At 40.9% G+C, this 26,837-nt stretch overlaps 1 protein-coding gene and 2 long non-coding RNA genes across 4 annotated transcripts in view; 2 read left to right on the forward strand and 1 right to left on the reverse strand.

The window, feature by feature from the left end:
- LOC135413416 (uncharacterized) overlaps positions 1 to 21,386 on the forward strand; it is a 175,023-nt gene extending 153,637 nt beyond the window's left edge. Inside the window, exons 3-6 of one of the 2 annotated variants that reach the window (XR_010430221.1) lie at positions 15,829 to 15,907; positions 15,992 to 16,076; positions 18,370 to 18,453; positions 20,820 to 21,386. This is a non-coding gene — a long non-coding RNA (uncharacterized LOC135413416). The remainder of the gene's footprint in view (positions 1 to 15,828; positions 15,908 to 15,991; positions 16,077 to 18,369; positions 18,454 to 20,819) is intronic. The other variant, XR_010430222.1, reaches the window with a different exon arrangement.
- PPARGC1A (PPARG coactivator 1 alpha) overlaps positions 1 to 26,837 on the forward strand; it is a 368,659-nt gene that overhangs the window by 264,812 nt on the left and 77,010 nt on the right. The gene's annotated exons all lie outside the window — the stretch shown is intronic.
- Positions 18,545 to 25,904, reverse strand: LOC135413417 (uncharacterized). Its single transcript, XR_010430223.1, has 3 exons — positions 25,695 to 25,904; positions 25,460 to 25,559; positions 18,545 to 18,682 (listed from the first exon to the last, which is right to left on the reverse strand). It is a non-coding gene; the product is annotated as an uncharacterized LOC135413417 (long non-coding RNA).

Raw genomic sequence — 26,837 nt, forward strand, 5'->3', positions numbered from 1 at the left:
GCTGAACATTTGAGACTTGTGAAGTATGATACGGAGTAACAAAATGGTATCTGCTCATTCAAAATTGTGAGTATTGAATTAATCTCTTGAAGTATGTTGATAACAGATGGAATAAAAGATCATATGGCACAGCTCACATAGGGTAAGGTTAACCCCAATGTCCTGCTCAGTGTCCCTTGTCTCGTTTAATGCCACTGCTAATTAACTGGCATGAGTGTTTGCAGCCGTATGTGGGATGTTGCTGAAAGCCTGCTGACTTTTGGCATACCTTGACACAATTGCTACATATACAGTACTGCCTGGTTTGGTTTACTTTAGTTTTGTGCTGGGGACCCTTAGCAATAGGCTCTTAAATGTACTTGTGGGTCACTGCATGTGCTTGCAAGTGAGGGCGGTTCAGTTGCCTCATCAGAAAGCTGGTGAGGTGCTTTGCTTTTCGATCTCTGTATCTGCTTCTCTGGCAGCAGCAGAACCGGTCAGATCAGGCTGAAGAAAATAATGCTACTAATGCAAAGATACTGGTCTTCTCCTCAAGTTTTCCTTCACATTTTGCACTTCATGTAGATGTTTATCAGAGTTTGAAATAAGAACTGTGGCACAGGGCCCCTCCCTTGTTATAAACAGGAGGATGGTATTTCATGGTAGCACAGCTGTGGTTTAAGTTCGGTAGGTTCCATAGTAAACTTTTTCCTCCAAAGCTACATTTAGGTTCAGGGTAAAATTATTTTTTTTTTCTGGCTAAACAAAGGAAAATCTTTCTGTCTTTGTTTGTCTAAGTACTTACATTTTAATATATCTGTGTCTTTGAGTCAGTAAGTGCCAAGTACATTTATGAGTCTGTGTATCCAAGGATAACTGGGACATCCCATAGATTCTCTCCCATATCTGTTCTGTTTATGTTATTTCTATGGCATATTAAATGATGTGACTCCATCAAAAGTACTATGTACAACAGGTCATCTGTGTGCACAGATGATAAATTCAGTTCAGAATGAGTACCAAGAAGATCAGAGGAATGGAGAGCCTGTCTTGTGAGGGAGACTTAAAGAGCTTGGCTTGGATAGCCTAGCAAAACAAAGGCAGAAAGAGGATCCGATTGCTTACCATAAATACTTTAGAGGGATAAACACTAGGGAGAGAAAGGACTGTTCAAGCTACAAAACAATGTTTTCACAAGAATAAATGGATAATATAAACTAGCTACGAGTAAAGGCAGGTTGAAAATTGGAGAAAGATCAGATCATGAACGGAGTGAAGTTCTGGAAGAGCCTGCTTCTGAGGGTAGCAGGGGACTTATGGGAGTTGGTGATCGCTTTCCAAGAGGAACTGCACCACATTGTAGCCTGGGACACCAGGGGCTTGGATTTGACATCTGAGAAGATCATTCTCGTTCCTGAGTCCCTGTATCCCTATTTAATGCAAGGTTTGTCTTGTACAGATATGCTGGCAGGGCTCTTTCCCCCCTCATCTATCTAAGAGGGGTACATACAAGGCTGTGGCTTGCTTTTCTCTCTGAGCATCATGCTGATGAGATTAGAATCAGGACTTAAGATACAAGAATAAGTAATGCTGTGATCTTTCAGAGGATGTTTTATTTTCATCTCCATTTCTCTTCTCAAATGTGTGTGATGCACAGAGATTTTGCTCCTTTGTATGCCAGTGTTACTGTTTTGTCAGCTTTTTGGCATGCAGGATTAGGAAAGGAATTGTCCTAATGTTAAACAGTAGACCCAGGGACTGGGAAATACTCCTGCTCTCTACGTGTAGCAGTAGAAGGCTATTCTTCAACCTGAAGGGGCTATAGAAGGTAACACATTATGTTGGCAATTGTTGCAGCAAACGCTGCATGGTCTGGCAAGAGGCTCAGCTTGATGTGGGCAAAAAGTGAATTTCTCCTTTGTGCCTACATCCTTAGCTCCCTTGTGATGAAAATAGAAGCTGCTTTAATCTTCCTGAGGCTGACGGAAAGATATCTTGCAGACTGCAAGTCAGCAGTTGCCCACACAATTGTTTGGCAAAATCTATTTTTAAAAGTCCATAAATTCCCCAACCAGACAAATGGGGATCTAATGAAAAAATATCGTCACTAATGTACTACCCTTTTAAAGAAAGACAATACTCTCCCCTCTCCTCCTTTTCTTTTGTGAAAAACCTGCCTATTTTAAAATGTGAATGCCAAGTGCCTCTGAAGAGTGCATCAGGCCAGGTGCTGCCCCTCCACTCTTGCTTCATTGGCGATTTGCAGACCCCGTTGATGGCCATGGGCTTGAGATGCTCCCTCCTGCTGTGAAGGTTTGCGGGAGCAGGATGGCAGGGGACTGCCAGCACCAAGATCCCTGCAGCGACACCTTGGCAGATCGCATGCGAGCAGCCTCCTTGGGCGTGCGTCAGCAGGGCTGGAAATACCAGCTAGGAAATCAGGTTAAGCCTCTTCGCGGTTGTTGTTCCCCTGCGCATACCCTCCTTTCCTGCTCACTGGAGTGCGCTACGTGGGTAGCTTTTGCTGACTGTGGAGTCTGCCTCACAATTTTTTTCACTTATTAAAGTTGCAGACTCCGAATGAGTTAAAATTGCCTGTCCCTACCACCATTCAAAAACCTGGAAGATGTAAGAATATACTGTGCACATAAGTCACCTCCAGTAAACACCCTTTGAAAACATAGCCCTGGGCTTTGATCTACGGGCTTGTGTTATTTTTCCTATATTTTAAATCATTCACAAGTGGTTTTCAGGCTGACCTGATGGTCTTTTATGCAGAAAATTGTACAGACTACCTGAAGTGAATCTGTAGTGCAGAGTTTATTTAACTCTCTACCTTTACATGTAAGAATTTCATATATGAAAGGGTTATTTGTGCATGAATGAGCTTGCACTTCAAACTTAGGCTGTTTATGTAAATAGCCAAATCTTACTGTACCTCTTCAGTGTGAAGTCTCCTTTTTGAATGAACAACCCCCCCCCAAAAAAACAAACAAACAAAAAACCCAAACCAAAACAAAAAAACCCAAACCACAACAGAAAACCTAAAACCAACAACCCGGAATGAGAAGTGATTATGATAGAATTATGGTTTTCAACGTGTATTATTATATGTGCCTACATTTAGATTCCCAAAGGGACCAATTTACTAATATTAAGTATTCTTGCAGTAAATGGGATGTGGTAAAGAGAGACCTGCATATATTTTATTTTTTTTTAAAACTTAAGAGTTGAATTTCAAATGAATAACAGTAGCACTGGAGTTCCAAATAGTGGGACTTTTTCTAACCCTCTTATTAATTAGGAATTATCATAAGGCAAAATATCTGCATTAATTTGCCAAAGGGAGAATAAAGATTGGTGTATTGCAGTACTCACAAACTTGTTCTCGTGGTGCTGCAATGCACAAAACTTCTAATAAATTGGGGAAAATTATGAATTTGACAACAGGCAATTAATGCTAATCTTTCCCTTTGCAGGGGTATGTTTTATGCTCGTGGTGTAAGAGCAGAGTTATTAGCGCTTCTACTTTGCCTTAATCCATACTATGTGAAGCATCCTGCAGTATGTTGTAGTAGTCTGTAAAATGTCTTCTCAATACAATGCTTGTGGCACACAAACACCAAGTAGATGGATTTGGGGATGACCCTGTAGATAGCAGACAGTAAGACTGCTTCCTTACTTTTGCTATTGTCTTTGTAAACTTGTCATCAGCAATGAGAAGATGCTGTCAGAATAGGTTGCATTGTATTCTTGAGCAGCTCTTTGTTGTGAGCCTGAAATTTGGATGGATGTGATTCATTTTCTGAGTAAAAGAGCTAAACACTTGCTGAAGCAAATGGCAGTTTTTTATAAAGCTAATTATTCAAATTTTTCTTCATATATAATTAAAATCATGTTAAACTATTGCAGAAAAAGAAGCCCTATAATTTCTTGTGGTTATAATGGTGTCTGGTTAGCAAACTCTTGTTCTTCTGAATACCCCATGCATGTAATAGAGCATGGGACACAGAGTTATTTGTGAAATTCTCTCGATGCAGAGCTGACACATAACATAAAAATAAATAGCTTAATGTGTTTGTGTGCATTGTGAGTGAGGATTAATTTCTTTAAGTCCCTATTGTTTCTATTTTTAATTTCTGAGCTGTTTCATATTGGAATAGGCCCAGGCACAATGGGACACTGCAATAATATTTAGGCATTGAGTATTTGCAGCTTTGGTTTGATTTCTATTGCCATTTTAATTGGTAGGATTAATTGGTACTTATGCACACGTAAGTATCAGATTTTGGTTTTGGTTCCTTCCTTCCTTCCTTCTTCCTTCCTCCCTCCCTCCCTCTTTCCCTTCCTTCCTTCCTCCCTGCCTCCCTCCCTCCCTCCCTTTCTCCCTTCCTTCTTCCTCCCTTTCTCCCTCCCTTCTTCCTTCCACCCTTTGTCTATCTCTCCATCTCTTCCCCCCACTGCAGAGTATTTAGTAAACAAATTCTATTTTTTTCTTTGTGTATATATAGATACAAGGTGTAAAGACACAAGTGTGAGTTCACACATCAGTGCTGAGTGACAAAATCCAGTGCTTCCTGACCTGAGATACGGGATTACCAGGAGACAATAGCCACATTGTTTGGAGCAGAGGTTAAGGAGCTGGTTTAGCATTATTGTCAAGATCTATACTGAAATTAATTTCAAAATTAATTGTTTGCTCCTACTATTCCTTCTCGTACTTGTCAATCTTGCTGCATCTTTTGTGTATGTTTTTAGATATATATAAATTTATTATGTGTTTTTTCTTCTCCTGTCCCATCAAACATCTCCACTAAAAGCCAAGTCCTGCTTCACTAGATAGAAGTGTCAATATGCCAAAGGTCAATATTTTTGTACTGCTTTCATCTCTGGTTTCAGTAGCAGAAACAATAGGTATCCACATTTGTTTGTTTACCTTTATAGGCCACTGTAAAGCAGTGGCCTCCTGTATGTCTGACATGAAATGATTCGAGGTTTGTGTTACTTCCATCACCCAGTGGTCACTAGACCATCCAGTGGGCACAGCAAACCGTGCTTTTTGTCTAGCCCAAATAGCTGAGCTGGACCCAGGGGATCTTGTCACGAACAGTGGGAAGAGGAAATTGCCTGTAGCAGCTTAGAGAGAAGGAAAAAAGTCTAGATGAGATTTCAGATGATGTTGCTTGGTTTCTGGAGTGCTTGCAGGTTTATGAGTACATACAAGCAAATATAAAAGTTCTCATGTGCCTACACGTACATCCAAATGCCCCATGGCACATATGGGTAATTTCTGCTGTGTTCAAGACACCAGGGTATATCCCCAGTTCTCAGCTTTCATTCTGTTGGATTCTGATGTGCCAAGTCCAGTGGAAAGCTCCATACAGGACTGTGCCGATTCTACTGGAACAATGGGGAGGCAGAAGTGGTCTTCAGAAAACAACCTTATGTAAGCTCAAGTAGTCCCTTAGCCCACAAGCTTCTCAGAGGAATATTCTGGACATGAGCTTTTCAGTGAGGGAATAGGAAGGTTTTAAAGGTGTAAGAGGCAGACACAGCCCATTAGGTCTCCCTAGATGAGTAGCTCTCTGCACAGTACACTGAAGTGGCTGAGGAATGAGAGTGGAGATTTCTGTAGCAAATCAGAGAGTTTCTCTGCCAGCAGCTAAATCCCATATGGGAGCATCAGCTGCACTTCCAGACAGGAGTGGAGTCCTGTGGCTGCTGGAGAGATAGTGTTAGTTCCAGCCTTAAGATTGCTGCAACTCCCCACAGGGCTTTCCAACCAAGAATAAATCTGTTATTCCCTGACACAAACTGCTGAAGCTGGGTCTTCCCCATCTGCACAGTGCCCCTTTTTCCCCTGAACAGAAATAAGGCGACTCTTGCCTTCCAGAGCTCCTACGGTTCAAGCAGGAACTGGTATTTTCCACTGGGTTAGGTTCTGTGAGCTTCGCCTATTCTTTTTACTGTATTCTGCTCTCCAGAACCACTGAGGAAATGGAGGACATTCTGTCCACCTGGATACTGCATATATATAGTAGGGTCCAGGACTGCTTGTTGAGTTTTCACCTGCAATGTTACTTTGCATTTGTTAGCAGTCTGATTTGTGCTGCATCTTAAAAGTCACTGCAGTGCTCACTGTGAAGGTGCCCCATAGACGTTGATACTGCAATTTTTAAGGAGCAAAGATCATTACATTTTAAAATGTTCATTTAGGATTCTGATTTAAAGCCAGAAGAAAAACCTAAAAGAATCTAAGTTAAAGCAGGAATAGTTCCATGCTAGAATAGCTGCAAATAGTAAATTATACACTTAGTTACATTTGATTGAGGGAGTTTATTGCTCATGTGAGCAAAGTGTCTAGCCCCAGGCATTGTGCAGGTAGTTACTGCGCAAGCATACCACCTGCAGCCATGCCAGAATACCCAAACCCCCTGATACCACAATGTTCGCTGTCCTGAATAGGAATTGGAGGTCATGCCAGATTGCGTTGCAGTGCGGTGAAGTGGACTAGAAAGAGGCCACCCACCTCATTTGCACTTGTGCCTTACAGTAATAGGTGCTTGAATGTCAGTGGGTGGTGATAAAAGGCTCATTTACTCACCCCGATGCTGTGCGCACCCCTTTCTGCACGTGTGGTGCAGATAAAGTCCGGGAGATTGCCCACTGTACTGAGGCCTCCATGTTATTTTTACATCTTTTTTTTTTATTATTATTTAATCTTGTATGCTCCAGTTGAGCTACATTAATGGATTAGAATACAGCGTGATCTTAGGAGAATTCCACTACAATGGATAGATAGTTGGATGGACCGACAGACAGATGCAAGTTTAAAGCACAAGAGGATTTGCATATTTAGTTCTGCTTTACAGCCTCCTTTAGAGAGTGGGATTAATGATCTGCTAAATTATCACAGTTGAGAGTCTTCAGCATTAGGGTGAATGCATATCCTGCTAGAGCTAGTTTTACAACTTTTCCAGAGACATTTACAAATCTTACTGGGGGCAAGGAAGGGAGGGGAGCGGGGGATATCTAGTTGTTGACAAAGCAGCTGGTGACTAAAGGAGAAAAGAGAAAAATCAGAAAATCGTCCCTTTTCTGGCAGGTCTAAGAGCCTTTCCATCACCCACTGCATGCATTTAGAGCAAGAGTAGGAAAAGTGTTCTCCAAGGACTGTTTGCTTTTTGAGTACTTGAGATGCTATGTTAAGCACTTAACTGCAAGTCAGCTTAGAGAAATGTCTTCCAAAAACATTTATTTGAAAAGGGAAAAAAAGCTCATAAAGGCAAGTGAACTTTAGATGCCTAGCACACCTTTTGGTCTCTGTCTTTAAAGATTTTAAAACTGTGGTTGAGTAAGGTGTGCTGCAGAGGATCTGGGGCAAATGCCACTACTGACTTAGCCAGCACCAGCCTCATAAAGTTCCCTTTGATCTAGCCATTAAAGGAAAGAACATTACTTGGCACATTTCTTGGTTACACATATTGCATTCTTTGGTCCCATTAAATAATAATGAATAATAAATGGCATAGTTTGGAACAAAATTCTGCACAGCTCAGTAAGAGAAGAGGACTAACATACCTTCCGCCTCTCATAGATGGAGATGTGAGTGCATCCCAGAGCCCTGCTTAGGGTTAGAGGACTCAAAAAAGCAGGGAGCCATTTCCAGCCATTTCACTGTTGTGTAACACCAGTTCTGACGTGTTAGTAGAAGAGAAAACACACTCAGGCTTCAGTTAGGTAGAAACAAGGGTGCTAGCTTCTGAGATGACACTAGCAGACTCCCCACCATATCCTACAGGTGATTCTTCACAAGAACAATGCAGGAACTGAGGCCACCTAATTTTAGGAAACAAATTCATGTTCCTAGATTTGTCCAATTTAATTTAAGGACTTGAGAGCATGGTTGGTTTTGGTTCTCTGTGCAGTGAAGAGAACGACACAGATACATCCATAAAGTGATTCAGGTTTTAACTGAGCCAAGAGGTGCCAGTTTATGTCCACTGACTGTAGGCAACCTAGCCTCTATATATAAATAGGTCTTAATGTGAGTGCTCCTTTCTTCTCTTCCTTAAATCCAGTACCCAGGAGAGGAGGTATTTAGATAACACTTGAGACCTACAAGTGCTAGGGAAGGAATGTACTTCTGTTGTGCAGGTTTTCTCTCTTTGCTGAAAGTGTCTTGCTGAGTGAGAGACTGATCATCAGTCTTGGCAAGCCAGGGCCTGATCCAGCCACCACTATACATTGTCTTCAGGACAGGGTCTGTGTGAGCAGCATTTGCAGCTGGCCTGTGCTGACTGTTGGCAGATGGGTACAAACACTTGCCCTTTTTTCCCTTTTTTTGGAATGCCCTGGCTTCACCAAGCTTGTTTGACACCATCCTTTTTGGCTTAGTGGGGACTCATACGGAAATATGTCAGGTGGCCATTGGCATTTTAATGTAACAGAGATGAACACTTGCTGAACACTTAGCAGTAAGATTCAAAATCCAGATCTCCTCAAGGAGGATCCATATCTGCCTCCTCAGGGGGCAAAATTTACTGGTTTAGGAGGTACAGATGGAATGTGCTGCAGTTTATAAGGGAAGAGATAATTCAGGAAAATAAAGCAAAATACATTTTGGCACAGTTTTTCTATTTTCTTTTAACCTCTCTTGAATGCTATGTTTCCCCTTTTTCTTGCCTTTTTCTTTTTTTTTTTTTTTTTTGCTTTTGTTTCACTCTTTTTACTTTTTTTCCCTTGAATTCCCTTCCTTCACACAGCAGTTCCTTTCTATATTTCCTTTTTCTCCCTTTGTGCTCTTCCCAAGCTGATCTTCTGCACTAGCCTGCTCAGCTCTTCTCATTTCTGGGCGGTCCAGCTGTCCCCCATGCCTTCTCCAGAGAGCTGCTCCAAACAGTGTGGCCAGGCTGGCAGCTGCTGGAGCTCTGCAGTGTTACTGAGGTGCACCCTAGTAGAGCCTGAGAGTGGAGCCGTAGGACACGAGCACTGTGCCACTGGAGCACTGGCAGGATAACATAATACTTGTCAGGAAAGATGTCTTCACACCTCTTGTAACTCCACAACAGATTTCCCTTCACCTTTTCTATAAACAGGGTATTTGTACCATTTCCGTGGTTTGCTCAGCACCAGCTCATAGCCTCCTGCTGGATTGGGCTTCATGTTATTAATTATTTGTATTTATTTAGCCTTCTGGAACACCAAGGCACGATTGTGCAGGAAACTTTACACCCGCAAACAAAAAAAGGCATCTCTCTAGCCTAAAAAAGAAAACAGCAGACAGCTATTTGGGGAGATCACATTAACTCCCCCTGGGCTGACGTGGCTGCTGAGTAGGAGCTGTGGTGCATAAGATACAGAGGAAGTTGTTTCCTTTCTCTGGGTCTGGCCGTGGGCACCTTGTGAATGCTGGATCTCTTGCATTTTCTTGCATTTTCTTGCATTTTCATTGTTTTTGATGTCTTTCAAGACATGCAACAACTAGTTTTGGCCTTGTTTTTTAAACCTTGATTTCTTGCACCGATTTCTCTGTTTCTAATATTTCTAATATATATATTTTTATATATACATATTTCTAATATTTCCTTTCCCTCTTTGCCCACTTTTGCCCTCCCTGCTGCAGATCCTCATAGCCTTGCTGCTTTTCCTTGTGGCACCTCCTTCCCTTCAAGTACCACTCCCCTGCTTTTGCTTCCTCTCCTGCTCCCCAGCTAGGGTTAGTCCTCCTGCTTTGCCTCTCCCCAGCCTCTCTGCTCTTCTGTTTGGCTGCCTGCAACAGAGGAGGCAGGGGAGAGGCAGGAAGTAGTGGTAAAAAAAGGAAAAGTCACCCCGCATGCCCCCTGCCAGAAGTGCCTCCCTTACCCTGCAGCCAGCTTAGAAAAAATGGAGGGAGATGTCCAGAGGGTGCCCCAGCAGCAGAACCTCCTGTCTGCAGAGGACGGGCTGTGGGGTGCTTGGGGGTGCCAGCGGTTTTCCACCACCGATGCAGAGAAGTCACTCTGACGTCAGTGCACCTTGTGCTGGTATAAAACTATCTAAGCCAAAGTTCAGGTGAAGGGCAGCCATGTAGCCAGAAAGTCATGTGGCTCTCATGTTGGTTAGTATGTCACTTTGAACAGCTCTTATCTGATATTATTATGACTAACCCAGCGCTGACAGCATGGAACAGATTACAGGAGCCATGTGATGATTATTTAAGGCATCGCTGAGTATAACACGCAGCTAATATTAACCCCTTCTTTCCAGAGCAGCTTTGTTGCCCTGTGACTGATGCCCGAAGCAGGCACCTGCTCTACCCTGCCCTGCCCTGCCTGAGAGTGCTCCTTCACTGCACTTACCTTTGGTGCCATGTTTCAGACAAGGCTATTTTTGAATCATTCCTCTGTTTTAATGTGGTCTTACAGATCAGAGCACTTCTGCAGGCTATGGTTGCTTCCCCCCCCCCTTTTTCTTTTTCTTTTTTTTTTTTTAATTTTATTTTATTTTGTTTGATTTTTTTCTCCTTCCTTTTTTTTTCAAAAAATGAAGGATCAGTTGTGACAGGTGCCTGTATTTTATATTTCCTGTGGTAGCACGTGCCAATAAAATTCAGAAGCCTTTTTGTTTTGTTATGGTTGATCTTTTAAAGTTATTGAGAATGACGCTGAAGTCATAGCTGGCAAAATAGACCTCACTGTTCTACATAAATGTCAGCAGTGCCAAGGCAATACATTCTGAGAGGTAACAATTCGTGTGCTGACGGGGAAGGCGAGGTGTGCACACATACTGTACCCTTTAAACAGGCTGACACCTGCACCGGGCATTTCAAAAACAATGCCAAAAATGCAGCATTATATAAAGCCTGACAGTGGCCCTGACTGTTCAGCCACTTTGACAAATGTGTTAAATGCCCTTTTTTGAGGGTCCCAGATGAAAAAGCTTGGGTTCCTGGTGAAGGACTGTGGTCTCTGGCAGGCTGAGGCAGCTGGGGCCATGGCATCTCTGCTTCATGAGGTAAGTCAAAGGTGCAAAGAATTTAAATTCCCCACCTGGAAATTCTGGTCACATGAGTGGCATTACTCATGTGGTAGTGTGGAGGGTAACGTTAACACCAGTGTCCTCTGGAGCAAAAAGGGAAACACTGGTGGGCTCTAGTTCACACTTATCTCCTCATGTGGGTCCATGTGCTGCTGGGTGGGAGGCACTCTGTCCCCCCTTGGGAGCTGCCTGCTGGCACCCTGTGCCCCCCAGCAGCATCCATGGGCAGGGACCAGGGGGACACAAAGTTTAGGTATTGGGATCAGCTTTCTTTTGCACGAAGGGAAGATGCAGGAGTGTGAAATTTGTGTTAGCACCGTTGTGAAAGCCTTTCCCAGGGCTGTGAAGCCAGAGGAGGTTTGGCCGCTGGTTTGGTTGGGAGCCAGGTGTTGGGAGAAATTGTGCTGCTCCCCTGGCCCTGTATATGCAACTATATTTCTCTTCCTCTCATGTCTGCAAAACCTGAGAAAAAGAAAATAGGTGAGAAAGGTGGAGAAAGTCTGGAGAAGGAAAACCAGGTACCAACCCTTCCCTCCATTTTAAACTCAGGGCCAAACCCAACTGGGATCACAAGCACTACAAAACATGGTTGAGACTAATTACAACTGAGACTCAAAAGGCCCATAAGCTTTTGGAAAGGGGCTCAAAAGTCCCTCAGATGTAGCCATGAACACACTTTGTTTAAATTAAAAGAAAAAAAAAGGAGGGAAACAAAAGAGAAACAAAAATTCCCTTGGCTCTACCACCAGCCCATGCATAAGTGAGTATGTTGGCAGAGAGTTTCCATGTGGGATTTGTATTGCTTGAGAAGGAAGGGGGGGAAATGACACACTGGAAAAGTGCAAGGATTCCTGTGCTGGTGAGGGGATTTATTTCCTCTTCCAGCAAAACTGCAAAAGTTAGAGCTGCTGAGGTAGGAAAAAGAGAACAAATGGTTGAACTGTGTAATAGTAATACTCATAGTAGCAGTGATAGTACTGATTCCCTGTGAGCTTTGGAGTGTGCTTGAGCCCAGCTCTCAACACGCTCAAACATGCTGGTCACTTCACCCTGCCTATCGTGTATCGGAGTTGCTCCGTCTGTAAAACATGACTGATAAATTGCTAATGTGCAGATTCGTGATGTGCTCAGATCATTAATATTTTTCTTGCTTGGAGATACTTTATTAGAAAGTGCATGCAGTGCTAAATCATTACTTTTTTCTTTTCTTGAGCTGAATTACTTTCAGAAAAAAACTATTTTCTGCAGATGCTCTATGAAGTGTTTGTCCTAATGCTCATTTATTGTGAGTGGCACTGATGGAGCAGGTGCTGGTATGAAGCAGATGTATCTGTGTAATAGTTTACTTTGATGGCTCCTTTAAGAGGCTTCATAATCTTTATATTTTACCATTGGGTTTGGAATTTTATGCTCCTTTAACAGGTGTATTACCTTGATCAGATGTTTTCATTTTAAACTATTGACTTATGAGCACATGGCCTGCAGGGATTGATGTGCAGCAAATTGATTCCTTTTAAAAGATTTATTCTTATATTCTCTTTTTATTTAGTGTAGGAGTTCACTAGAAAACATAAATGATTGATAGTGACAGTTCATGAGTAAAACTGAAAGTGTCCTGCAATTAAAACTTTTGTTTCCCTTAGTTTTAATACTAGAAAGAAATCAGTAAGGATGGGAATACACATAGAAAAATCCAGTCTAAAATCAGAGTTTCGTTTTCTGGTTTAACATTTAACAAAACCAGCTTTTAAAACATTTCTTCTCCACTCACAGCTACTATTGTTTCTGTGTACTTTTATCATTCAAAGAGTTCAAGCTATTTGAAGAGCATGTGTACAAAGATTACCTTAAAATGACTCATTGTAAAAGCTCCCTACCTGATGAATTTGTCCTATTGGAACCAACATCTATTTTAATAGAATCCACTAAAAAAGCTCAATCCGTTCAGCCTCTGAGATGGAATGCAACAGCAGAGTCCTGCCATGAAAATAGCTTGTGTAATCAGTGGAATATAAATGGCAACAGCATCTTGTACTCCCTTTTATGATGGTGGAAAGAGAAGGAATTCAGTGGGCAGCCATATGACCAGGTCCTGCATGACTGAGGAGCTCACATTTTTGCATTGTGTTGTAGCACAGTATCTCTTGTGTCTAAGAGGAGGTAAATTGTTCCCGTGCCTTGTGACCAGAATCTCTGTCTAGAGTAAGAAGCAGAATAAAGGACCATTATTTTAGCAGAGGCATTAGAAATCTGTGTGACTGCTGGAAGCATTGATTAACAAAATATTTTCTCATAATGGCTAATACCCTTCTGAAAATAAGAGTAGGGAAGCTGCCTGAAACAAAAAACTGCATATATGTCTGAGCAGCTTACAGTTTTAAAGCACTGCCCACGCTGACAGAAGAGGCAAGGATATGACAATTACTGAAAGTTTAGTTCAAGAATAAATTTAAAGCAGTTTTATTCTACGAGTGAGCCTTCTACATGAATGCATGACTTGTGTTGGTGCCAAATGTGGGTGGCATTTGTTAGACTCTGGTTGGAGTCCAGTCTGCATTGCTGCATGAAATGAGTGTGATGAGGTCAGGTCAGTCCTTGCTGAATGATAATCCACATCATAAAGCTACTGTAAATGATTCAGCATGGTTTAGTATTATTTTCAGCCAGTGCCCAGGAGAGGCCAGGACTGAGCTAGCATTAAGAATGAATTGTCCATGCTTCCCACTCTTATATAACAGAGGGTGAAAGTCACAGGAAAGTACGTTAGGAAAATGAGCACAGCCTTTTTTCATAATACAGATTACTTGTCTTCCTTAAACAAAGGTTGTGAACCAGGGTGGAGGGATTGGATATGGTCCGCAAATGTGTTTGGTTTTCAAGATCTCAGAACTTCCTAGAGAAATTGAGTTAGGATTCTGCAAGTTGACAGAACTTTTAGGAAAGTTGCTGAATACCCTTTACTTCCACAGTGACCAGGGTAATTTGCCCCATTTTTGTAAGCAGTTTGCATGTTTAGTTTGCACCTTTAATTTCTAAGTGGATATAATGTTTTAGTTTATTGCTGGCAATTCAGCTGCAGACAGGTTTTTGCTGCAATTGGTGGCCACTGTGATTTTTTTTACAGTCTTTTTTTTTACTTTGATGTCTTACTAAGGCACCTTTGCAACATTAATTTGATTAAATTGCAGTTTGAGTTCATACCAAATTGCCATGTTCTTCTGTTGTGACCCACTAAAGGGGCTGAATAAGTACCTCATGTAGATACATAGGTAGTTTTTTCATGTATTTGTAGAAGGCTACTAAAAGGAAGGCTGGGATACAGGACTTCAGAAAGGGACAGACCAAAAGAAAAGAAAGAAAATTTGCAAACCATAATTCCTAATTGTCTAAATTCATTTTTTAGCAATTACATTCAAGCTGGCCTGATGTCTGTGTGATTGCTCCACTTAATTCTGTAAAAAACATTAATATTGTGGGGTTTTACTCATGTACTAGGACAAAAATAAACCAGATCTCTGTGTGCTTCAGACTTGGCTAGCGAGTCCAGCCAAGAACAGATGAAAACTCTGCCAAGAACTTTTTCATTGAAGAGTTTTCTTGAAGCTTTAAGAGGGGAGGATCAGAGCTTTGCAGACAAAATTGCTGATTCCTGCTCAGGGTGCTACTCTCTTTCCTGCATTCGGGACTATCCTGCAAACATGGGCGGGGCATCTGGCAAACCTGGGCTGGGTTCAGTGGCTGTGTTTGTGCGTACTGCTCATGCATGAGGACCATTTGACTTGGGACTGACTTAAAGCAATACCTGCTGGATTTTGTACATGTAGTTTTAAGAATTTTGAAACCTTGGTGTTTTGCGTTGCTGTAAAATTGTTTCGGCCTGTCCCTGCATGGTAGGAGGTCGCAGCATTGTTCATGTTACTATCTCATGATGGAGTTTACTCAATCAGCTATAATGTTGTACTAGTGCAGGCCCCACACTTGAGCTCTTCTTGCCTCATAGAAAGGTCAGTCCTTTTTTTTCCCCCTAGTTCTTCAGCAGTTACATTCTTCTTACAAGTACAAATGTGTTCCTTTATTTAAAGACTTTTTCTCTCCTTTAGGAGTGTACAGTTATTTCAGAGGGGACTGTGCCCTAAAAGAATAGGAAAAAAATGTTTGTTTCTGGTTTGGGTCTTTTTTCACTCTTTTATATAAAGAAATGCCATGAAAAAGCCATGAAGATAGAGTTCATTATGTTAATCCCATCTCTAAAAGCACTGCTGTGCTGCGGGCCTTTGTTGTCAATAAAATGTCAACCAATGGCATGTACAGCATGTTGTGCAGACTTCGAAATGCCGCAGCTGTAGGACTGTGGTGTGTTTTCTACACAAGAGCTGAGAAATATGGGAGGGATTAATATTGAGTGCAAGCCCAAGTGTTAATACAGAAAACCAAAGCAAGGAAAAAACCAAACCTTACAAAGAGTTTTCTTCAGCATATTTTTAAAAATTGGTTGTCATTCTTCATACTTTAAAAGACATTTGTTCACATTTCATAGTTTACCCATAGTTTATCCAGGAAAGCTGGTATACTATTTTGCTTTCTCACAGGGGCAATATCTTTCCATGTGTTCATGCCAGTGTAGAGCCTAGCTAGTAGTTTCAAAGAAGAGCAAAATCTAAAAAATTGGGACTTTTTGGTGCTATAACATAGTTAACGTGTATCATGTTCGTGATAATATGTGAGTCCCGTGAAATACCAGAAAGCAACTTGCCTATTTTAACTCCAAGAAAGAAGATTTTTGTTCAGCACTGACCCATTTCATGAAATTGTGGATTTTGTGTTTTAAAGGACCCGATGCTTTCTTAGTACAACTGTGACCAGTTTGCAGGTCTCCTCTCCTGTTGTATGCGTGCCTGGTTGCAGGAAGGTGAGCCAAATGCATTAATAATATGACCCTCACCACCAGAAAGCAACGCAGAAAATACTACTTTCCTGGAAATGTATTTTGTAGGTGTGGTGCACAGACTAAAGGACAGCACCATCTTTCATTCTCCCAAGCAGTGAAACAGAAATATTTTCCAGAGTCTGATCATGGGGTAAGGAGAGGAAGGAGCAGGTAAACTACTCCTGTCCTAACACTGAAGTAAGTATCACACTTTGTTTCTCAGATGTAGTATTCAGAAATTTTTCATATTTTCTTGGAGGAGCCATCTCTGCTTTCCACACAGCACTGGTACAGTGCTAGTCAGAAGTGTGCTTTAATACCAGGTCTATGTTACAGATCAGTTTCTACTGATTTTCAAGAAAAACTAAATACATTGGAATGAAGAGTGCAGCAACACATACTGTGCTAGTAACACTTTTGAGACCAGTGATTTAGTTTAGGATATGGGATGGGGGTTGTCATGTGGAAGTAAGAGGTATGAGGGATGATGGTTGTAATTTCAAGTCATGTAGGAAGTTCTAACCTAATACCTGACCATAGCATTTTCATCTCCATGCCACTTTCCCATTGGTTTCAGTGACCTGATGGCAGAAGGAAGAGACACATTGTTGTTATTGTTTGATACATGTGAGCCCCTGTGGCCTTCCCACTGTATTTGCCTGGATAGAGCTTTGCCATCTGCATGGCGGTCCAGGCTCTCTGCTGTGCAACTCTATCCACCTCTCCCTGGAGCAGCTTTGTTAGGTTTCATATAATTACAAATGATGTCTCTCAAAAAATATTGCATGTTATGTTTTATGTTCCTTTTTGACACCTTGTGATAGGGTTTCTTTCAGCAAATCACCATGTGCAAAATGTGGAAAGATTGCAGCTGTAAAATTAATTTCATTTGTATTTAGCCAGGTGTTGTTATTAAGAGGCAACTGAAATCTGGCATCATAAATCCTCTTCCAGAAAAAAAAAAAAAGGAAAAATTAGTATCTGCATTCAGTGTTTCTCTTTTCTTCCAGGCTCTTTTTTATTGTTTCACTCAACATGCTGATGGTGCCAGGTTCCTTACAGCCATTCTCATTTTGTCTCTCGCTCATTTGTTTGCTGATTCAGTAGCTACAATAGTGTACCCTCCCTCCTTCCCTCCTTTCTTACTTCCTTTTTCTCCTTCTCCAATATGGAGGTAAACAACTTGAAAAGTACTTTCAGCAGCACATAAAAAGGTTACACTTGCAACTGGCTCTGCATCCAGGGATTCTGTGACAAGGTGTTTTATCAAACCTCATTTTTTTCAGTGTGGGGACATCTCTTTTTATGTGCAATATGAACATGTTGTCTTTATGTATGGGCTGGGGGTGTTACAGGTAGCTCCGAAACAACCTGCACTTAGAGAAAAGTAATTTTCTACTCAGAGGAGAATCTGGATTTAACACAGGGAGCCAGGGCTGTTGTCAGGGCTTTGGTAAGTGGTGTGGTCTGTTGGACTAAGTTAAGCAACAGTGCAGGACTTTTTCTAAGAGTAGGTATGAGGATGAAGAGGTGCTACTTTTGCACAGAGCCCTTGTGACTCAACTGACATTTCTACTTGGAAGAATTCCCTTTCTAACGGTGAGAAATATTTTAGTTTGTCTGCTTGGCCCTCTGTGATATGTTCCTACCTCACACTAATGCCAGTCGTATCAGATCGTTCTAATTATAAATGTGACAGCTCTGAGAATTTGGATTTTAAAATCCTGGAGGGTTTATGCAACATTTTGCGACCCCAAACCAAAAAAAGTTACTAGTAGACTTAACCAAATTAGAAGGTGGTGTTTTAGCCACAAAAGCACCTAGTCCACACCCAGATTTGAGCCAAGGAGTACGTCTGGTATATATGTGAGAGAGAAACGAAAGTATCCTATGCCTTCAGATTAGTATCAGCAGGGTCCCCTGTTTCCAACCATGCTCATTTGCTCTAAGTCATGAAATTATTAATGGAGAAATTTTCTTGTACAGTAGAGCAGCAGTTCTGATTTACATGACTTCTGTGCATTTGCAAGTATTTCCCCCCCCTATGGCTAGAGCTGTATTAACAGGTTTTGTTCCAATAAGCGAACTAACACGCATGTATTAAGCAGAGGTCTCGGGGAATCCAGTCTCTGCAACAGCTCTGGCATTCCCTCCTGTTTATTTATTTGCACTGATGAAGATGCCTCTCCTCTGTGCCATCTTTTTGCCCCCCAGCTTAGCTACTAAGCAGCCTCTTTGGTGTCTGCAGTGAATCAGCACTTCTGGCAGGCTCGTCGTGCTCTGCCTCCAAGCACGACTCTGGTGCGGCACACAGACAGACCCCTCTTGGTCTGGTTCAGTGCCGAAGGAGCAGGGCTCGGCCCTTAAGGCAGAAGTTTTCCTGCAGTTTTACAAAATAGCAAATAGTAGATCAAAAAGTCGCGCTGAATTTTACTTTCCTTTAGGAAGAGAAGCTTTCTGCTGATGGTGATCCAAGGGATATTTGCAGCCCCATTTAAAGCACTGTGTGGGCATTCGGATAGTTTGCAGTAAGTGTAATAAGTATACTAAGAAGTAAAAGAAATTTAAGCTAGACACATTGCACTTTGAAAAGTGCAATTTATAAGATTATAAGAACCTTATAAGATTCACAGATGTTTGAGAATTTTGAGAAACTCTCTGTAATAACTGCAGAAAATAAACAAAAATCCAATAGACACAAGATCTCTCTCTCTCCTCTCCAAGTGTGTTTGCAAATCCTTTTTTAGGTCATGCTACCTAAAAAAAGGAAAGGAAGAGAAGTGAGTCCTATTTATTTCATTACAAGGCCAATTTTCACACACAGGAAAGGTCTCTCACTCCAAAGAAAACCCCACAGAAGATACTCTGAGCCTTTGGTAATGTGTCCCAAATTATTCATATCTTCTTTGGTCTGGCAATACAGAGCAAGAGGGTGTTTGTAGACCCATTGCCTGAGTGAATAACACTTGAAACCACAGCTAATCTCACTGAACAAGTTGGTGAATATAGTGTTGAATTAAGAACTCAGAGCATGGCCCATGGGAAAGGATAAATCCTTCTTCACTCTAGTGTGTGGTAAGGCTGTTATTGATGGGGTTGCAAAAGGGCAGGATCAGGCTCAGTGTTTTGCTTTGAATGCATTTTTCTTAAATGGTAAGAGAAATTAAAATAATTTGCTTCCAAAAATTGTATTCTCATAACCAGTACAGTAGCAAGATGCAGCAGGATTTGGAGGTTGTGACCTTTATTTTTGTTGTTTTATTGTTGAATAGTTTTTTCTCCTTATGTTCAAATCTAAACTCAAATCTTGGCTGAAATCCTTCATGTGAGTTTTCATGTGTGGTTCTGTAGGCATTGTTTTCCTTGACTTCCATTGGCGTAAATAGTTAAATAACTGAGGAAACTGTAACTATCTCGCATTACTTCTCTTCATCAGATAATTGGTGCTTTGCAGGCCTAATATGCAATATGTTGATTACTGCTTTTGTTATATTAAGGAGTTTATTTTTACTGTACATCAAATTTACTATAGATTAGTCTCCTGTATGCAGTTCATTACATGCCTTAGATGTGGTTTTCAAAGTGATGTCAACCTTTCCAACCTGCTTGGGAACTGAGTTCTGCAGAAAATAATAATACAATATATGCATGTTAGGCCTGTCATCTTGAGTGAGACATGGAGACACTGGGGACCTCCAGGGTTCAAAATGAGCTCCTGTTATTGGCTCTGAAGCACCAACACTCTGAAGGTGGTCTCAAGCAGACCCTCCTCCTTCTGTAGGTCGTGCAGAGGGAGTGCCCCACAGCATAGGTTGGTCAGTGGAGTGCTGCACATCCGAGGGCATTTCTGTGTGTCCATTTTGGACCGTGTGTGCTGAAGTGTGTTCGCCTCAGCTGTGCAGTGAGTTGTATGAAAGAATGTATACAGGTGTTGGCACTTTGGGTCATATGAATAGAAATGGAGCCTGTATTTTCAAAAGTGGTCCACTGTCTTGGGGATTAATGGGAAACTTGATCATCCAGTTAGTGCTGCATACCCTGTGAATACACTGTGTATTCCACATCTAGTAGTATGGGTATGTTTTTTAAGGTGATGGTTGTGGAGAGGATTATATTTTTTTCAGTTTGCTTTATTAAGCCAATTAGAAATGTTCAAGACTAGGAGGTGTTTTTCCAGGTCTTACGATCCCATTAGTTAAAAAACACAGGGAAAAGTCAAGCAAGCAAACAGAGTACAGAATAAGCTGTTTAAATAAAATACAGTAACTAACTTTTGGTCAGGTAGCATCTTGCCGAGCAGTCTGATTATTGACTACCCAGGCAGTTCTGCTGATATGACCAACATAAATTCATCTTTGCTTCTTTTTTTACTGATGCTAATGCCGAAGAAACAGAGGAGCTCTAGGAAAGGAGAGCTGGATTCAATTCTGGTTCATGAATCACATATTGAATTGTCAGGAAAGGAACAAATTCTGCCTCAATTGCCACTATAACTATGATAGGTTGTACTCATGTGCCTCAGGGCAGAATATGGTCTGAAATGAAATAGATGAGGTCAAAATCTGTTTTCATTGATCACAGAGAAGGCAGTGAAGCTGTAGAGGCAAATGTGACAGCAAAATATTGTCAGCAAGGACATTCCTCTTGCCAGTGATGCATCATGGCAAAAAGAAGGCTGTTTGATTTTCAAGCTCCATGATGTCTTGGTCGGGTTGATAAAAAAAACCAATCATTCTGTAAGCAAGTAAATTGAACTGAAAGTAAGACACAGTGATTGACACTGAGTTGCAAGATGCCATTTATATAAAGTCTTTTTGCACTGAAAAAGAAAGGAGCGTTTTGGTTTTGTTGCAGAAAGTATTAATTTTTATTTTCTTTTTGCTTATATTTTTAGGATCTTGCAAAAGGGAGACCAGGAATGTGGTTCCAGGAATAATCTTCTTTTATTCCATCAGATACATTCTGCAGCCCATTCCATAAAGATGACAATAATAAAAAAGCAAGGGACACAATATAAGAAACAACTTTCTTTCTGTTAGGGCGGATGGCTTTATAGAATAGATACTGAAGCAGCAAAGAACTGAAAGTGGTTTCTGAGAAGTGTTGACCTCCTTTCGTGCCACTTACTGTGAATTAAAGCTGTGACTGAGAACTAGTTTGGGCATGTGGTACAGCACTTACAGCAACTGCTGCCAAGGAACAAGATTTGTGTTTCTAAGGAAATGCAACAAAAGAAAATGGTTTAAGAGGCAGTGGCTGTCACTGTGTAAAAAAAAAGTATCTATTTATGTACGGATAGAAAGAAAGGCCGAATTGGGTTATTCTATATGCAGGTTAGTGTACGTGTGAACTCTTGTAATGTGAGATTCAAAATCAAACTACTGTGGATTGTGCAGGGTTTAGCATATCTCACACTGTTAGAGTTTACAAAGTTGAGCTATCTAAAAGCAGTTGTGACGTACTCTATGCCTGTGACTGACTGTTGTTTGTCATTCTTACGGGCATTATTAGTAACAGTGACCTGCTATATGAAAGGGATACATTTAGAGCAAGGAAACTGAGGTTTTGTGGCTTTTTGGAGCTCCTTTCTTATGAAACCAAAAGGCAAGTATATCTTCAGCACTTCTAAACCAAGGCTGCCAAACAGTATCACTTACCACTACCTTTAAGGTTATAAATATCTTAGGACATGACATCCACTCACTGATTTGTAGCAAAGATGTTATGAGAATTGTTCATGCACTGAAGATTCATTAAGGGTTGAAAACTGTAGCAAAACACCGAGGGAAAAATATCGCTATATTTACACACTGTCTTAACTCCTTTTATTCTCCCCTCCCGGCTTGGAAAGGGAACCACCTGTCTCCTTTGCTGATGTCAGACTGCTGCCTGGAGACATGGTGCTATTGAAAGCACACGATACTGTACATATTTACACCAAGCTCGTATCTGATTGAGATTGGGCTATGAGACCTGTGAGTTCACAAGTTTCTTCATCATACTCTCATGCATTAAACATGTATTTGAACTCTGGCTTGAAAGCCGTGTGATCTTAGATAGACATATTTACGTAATAGTTAAATGAATGATCATGCGCTCTCCAGCTCCTTTTCCATGCAAATGCAGAGGAAATTGAATATTATAATATTTCAGTGAGATGTCCTCAATAACAAATTACTGTTTAAAATAACCAATATTTGTATGTATATCAATTGCCTAGCAGTTATTTTTGTCTGCTATTTGCATGATATGGAAAAGAGTTTTTCTAGCAAACGTTTTAAGCTACTTGGTGCTGCTTTCCTTTTGGAATGATCACAAGGGTGCACATTTAGGGATGTATTTTCCATCTGTTTTTTTGAAGCTGGCAAAGCACACAATTTGGAATAGAAAAGAAGTCTGAAAGTACCCATATTTGAACTGGTTTGGGCCATTCTAGGAATTCTTATTCTACAGCAGTTGGTAAAAGTGAAGGACTATATTGTGCCCTTGGATGCAGTATGCAGGCAGGGCTCAAGGCCATAGAGAGCCCTGTGTGAGTGCCCAGGGGCTCACTAGGGCCCCTGAAAGTTTTACTGCTCAGTTCCCGATGCAAGAACCTGAAATGATCAGAGGGGCTCTGTGTTTAATGCAGTCCTGTGGTGTGCAGGTTGGTTTGAGATGGGTCCATTTGCAAAGGCCTGGGCTTACAGCCTTGAGTGATGTGCCTGATGGAGCGATCCACTGAGTCTTCTGTGTCTATGGATGGGGCTGCCAGTGCAACCAAGCTGTGGGCTTGCTCAAACATCTCTGTGACTTTTGCCAGAAGGTGGGATGTTCAAAAGCCAAAACCAAGCTTTGTTACAGGTCAATGACCCATGCAAGGCTTGAGGCCTGAGCTTCCATGCACTCATATGATGGTGATTCTTTTCAGAGCAAGGATCTTCAACTGGTGAGTCACAGCTCACCCACACTCCCTCTGCTCATCCAGAAGGTTTGCCTTAACTCTTCACACCAGCTCACCCTTTTCATGGGACTGCTTGTTGTAGGTAGTGAATAAGGATGACAGAATATGGCCCTGTTGCTCTGGCCATGGTTGGATCAAGCTGGGCACCATTTAGTGCAGTAATTTCTCTTAGGTGGGCATTTTGAAAGCACCAAAATACTTGGGGACACTAGAGCTCCTGGGAATACATGGGAGTGGGAGCAACTGGGTAAAAAAGGCTCCAAGAAATATGAACTGTTGCTGCAAAACCTCTTTAACTATGGGGAGTAGAGCAGATATTGAGACTTTATAATAGTAGTGTGCCTGGGGTCTCAGGTTGCCCAAATTAAGTTCTGACAAAAGAACTGTATTTCATTTTGCTGGGTCTAGAGTAGGTCTAGTCAACACCACAGCTATTGAACTGCTTATGTCTCCTGAGCAGTTCAAGTGCAGTTCCTGGGATGTGGAGATGCTTTTTTTCTATTAACTGGATGGGATTTTTTGGCTGAAGGCTGGTAGGTCCCAGTGGAAAAACCTGTATCAGTGCGTGCTGCTGAATACAGCACTGCTGGGTCACTGTGGGAGCAGCTTATTGCCAGTGCACACCAAACTCATGGTGGTACAGGGGCAGTGTCCTGGTTTTGTTGGTATCTCATCCTCCAGGACCTCCTTACTCTTGTGGTTTTTTTTTCTTATGTAATATATTTATTGTAGTTCTTTGCTGTATGTTAGGGATTTTTTTTTTAATGGAGATTGAAAGGTAAGGAGAAACTGGCCTTCCCTATCCTAGAAACAGAGAAGTTACAGCTAGAAATGAAGTCCTGGGTCATCTGTTTCATGCTCATGTGCTAGCACCATTTTTTTTGTATACTAAACCACACAATGTTGTAATATATGATTGATATTAATTAGGTTTCTGCAAAGTACTGCACACCTCAACTTGAACTGAACCAGAAATAAATATATTGCCATATATTAACATTTTATTAGTTGAGAAGAAGAATAGGATGAAGGCACCTATGTGAAATCCAAAGTGTGAGCTTCAGATTGAATTAATGCCAGCAGCGCCTTGAAATTAATTTGGTTACTATGGGTACAGAATAAGAAATAGTATACCATAATGGAACTATGTTTACTGATTCATTTCTGGCATTAAAAACTGAAACCATATTATATATGCAACAACAGCCTTTTCTTTCTTGGAAGAAATAGGGTACATTTTAGTAATTAAAGTAAATGTTGCCCTCTGAAAAGTGCCAGTACTCCACTGGAAGAAGAGCACTGTTCTTTTAGAGGATCTGCCCCATCACAGGCTGCAGAGCTGCAATACACCGAATGAGAGCTAAACCCCAAAGAAAATACTACCAACCCAAGAAGCTTCCAGTCTTCTACAGCTTCTCATTAAATATATCTTTTGTGACATGGTAACATCTGTTTCGTGTACCATTCAACTGTATTGGTCAAATGTCAGTTTTCTATCCTCGTGCCACTTCCTATCTCATCAGTATGTAGGAAAAGAACAAGTTTTGCATCTTAAGATGTTGCAAGCTGAGTAATAATAAAATAATGCAATGGAAATACCATATATTCAGAAAGCAATTATTTTAAGGGGTTTCAGTTTTGACATGGCTAGATTAAGTATGAAGCTTTTTGTTTTTATACTTACTGTCAAGAATGTTGTTAAATACTGATACCACCTCCTAAGAGAACAACTTTTAAATACCAAAATGAAAAGGATAAGCATTAAATATTTTGGTAGATATATTGTGCCATAATGTCTACTGCCTTGTTCTTAATACAAAGCACAGTAGGGCTTAATTAAAAAGTGATTGTACGATCTATCACAAACCTGCATTAGGGATATGGATGCCAAGAAAATTAAGTTGAATAGGTGGTGATAATGAAATCTATATTTTATTGAGTAGTTTTTATTCCTATACCTTTGTTTGCTAGTCTTGCCTCCCTGTCAGCAGTAAGACATTTTCCATCCAAAATTCTTTGAAGGAATTTGTTTAGTCTGATGCTGCTTTGTTCCATTATTTGATCAGTATAAGTTATTTTGTTATTTTTTTGACAGAGTAAAATGCCTTGACAAACTTCTGACTCTGTCAGAGCAGAGCATGACAGTAAACAAAGAAAAGCAAGTCCTTATGAGCTTGTTCCTGCTAGGAGTAGCTAGCTAACAACTGGTACAAGGGTGATTTTCTGTTTCATGTAAGCAAAAGTCAAACTCACTCGGAGCCTCCAGGGCAGCCCCACAACCTGGTTTAGTACAGATTTTGCCTATTCCAGCTCCTAGTGGAGCTTCAGAACCTGCTAAGTAGAGTACTTAGCATTAGAGAACATCAAAATACATTCAGTGAAGCATAATACCAAGTGAAGAATATCTACAATAAAAGTAAGTATTTGTACAGCCTGGGCCAAAATCTCCCATGTTATAACTTAAATGCTATTGATTTTTCAGGTACCACTGACCTGAAGTTGCTGGGATTGTGCTTGGGATGAATCTGATCTATACCGTTAAGGCCAAGCAGAATCACAATTTAGAAAGTGTAATGCAAAGAAATAGTTACCATGTATTCTGCTGTCTTGTAATTCTACATCAGTCATCAAGAGTTCACTGCACTGTTGGAAAGTCTCTTCTTTAGATGGGTAGAAGTGTGTCTGCAAGCACTGTAGAAAACAATAAGACAAAAGACCTTATTGTGCCCCTTCATATTTTTAAGAGTGGTGTGCTGCAAACCAGACAGCCTGTGCTTTCTGAGCAGAGCTGCTGGGGCAGAGCTTCATTTTCATGTCCCCACTTACTAGGTTCAGTGTTGTTGGCAAAAAATCAAACAGCCAATAGGGAAGGCTGGTTTTGACGATCTTGCTGCTTGTGTGTTCTGAAGGGACACAAATCACATATTGCAACACACTGCACATTGTAACTTGCAGCTTGTCTCATGCTTGGGTGTAATATGCAACATGAGATAATGTGCTAGAGGAGAAGACAGGCACAGCACAGGGCTCTTGAAAGCCATGAGAGGCACTGAAAGCTTGCGTTCCTGGTATGCAGCAGTATAGATATTTGAAAGGTTAGGTTCAGTCTATTTTTAGGTAGCCTTCACATTGGAACTGCTCTAAGAATGAAGGAGATATAAAGATTGCATGTGTCTCTCCTGATTTATCAGAGATTTTTGACAAAATGCATTAAAAAAGGCTTTCCTCCGAATTGGAGATATTTTTTTCTGAAGTATAGTTGTGCTTCTTATTTAGAACAGGAGTCTTTATGATCTTGATTAAAATGCCAGTGCTGTCTATTTCACTCCAAGATCAGCATTTTCAGATTTTAGCAAACTTAAAGAAATATGACTTTCCCACTTATTGTTTGGGAAGATTTATTCACTTGTGTAAATGAATTTTAAAAAATTGGCAAGGCTTTTTATCTCATATAAAATAAATCTGAAGATAAATGATCTTTTTCCACTAACATCACCTATCATTAAAGTGGCTAAATGAAAATCAAAATGTGTTGCTATTTAGTGCCTGCTTGCCTTTTTACGGGAGATGAAATTGAGCATGTTTACTGGGCAGGAATTGTCAGCAATGCTTCGATTTATAGCATTGTCCAGGATATAAATTAACAAGTGCCATGTGTTTCCACCAGTCTCCCTGGAAGATGGTAGCCCTGTCTCCCCAAAACATACATCTCCAGCTGGCTGTGCATGCTCCTGCCTCGCCTTAAAGAAAACTGCAAACAATGTAAAATTGTGTTGCACTGAACTGAAGTGCAAACATTTTTCCCTGTCTCTGTAAACAGGAGTGCATGTGAGAATGAAACAGGTGGAGGTCTACCACCAAAAAACCCCCAGGGATGTGTCACACTCATTTCTCAAGTCTATGCAATCTTTGTTTAATAAATTGGTAATAATATTATGATGAAGTGCTCTTTGGTGTTGGTTCACTGGT

This window comes from Pseudopipra pipra, chromosome 4 (genome assembly GCF_036250125.1).
Source record: "Pseudopipra pipra isolate bDixPip1 chromosome 4, bDixPip1.hap1, whole genome shotgun sequence".
Classification (NCBI taxonomy): domain Eukaryota; kingdom Metazoa; phylum Chordata; class Aves; order Passeriformes; family Pipridae; genus Pseudopipra; species Pseudopipra pipra.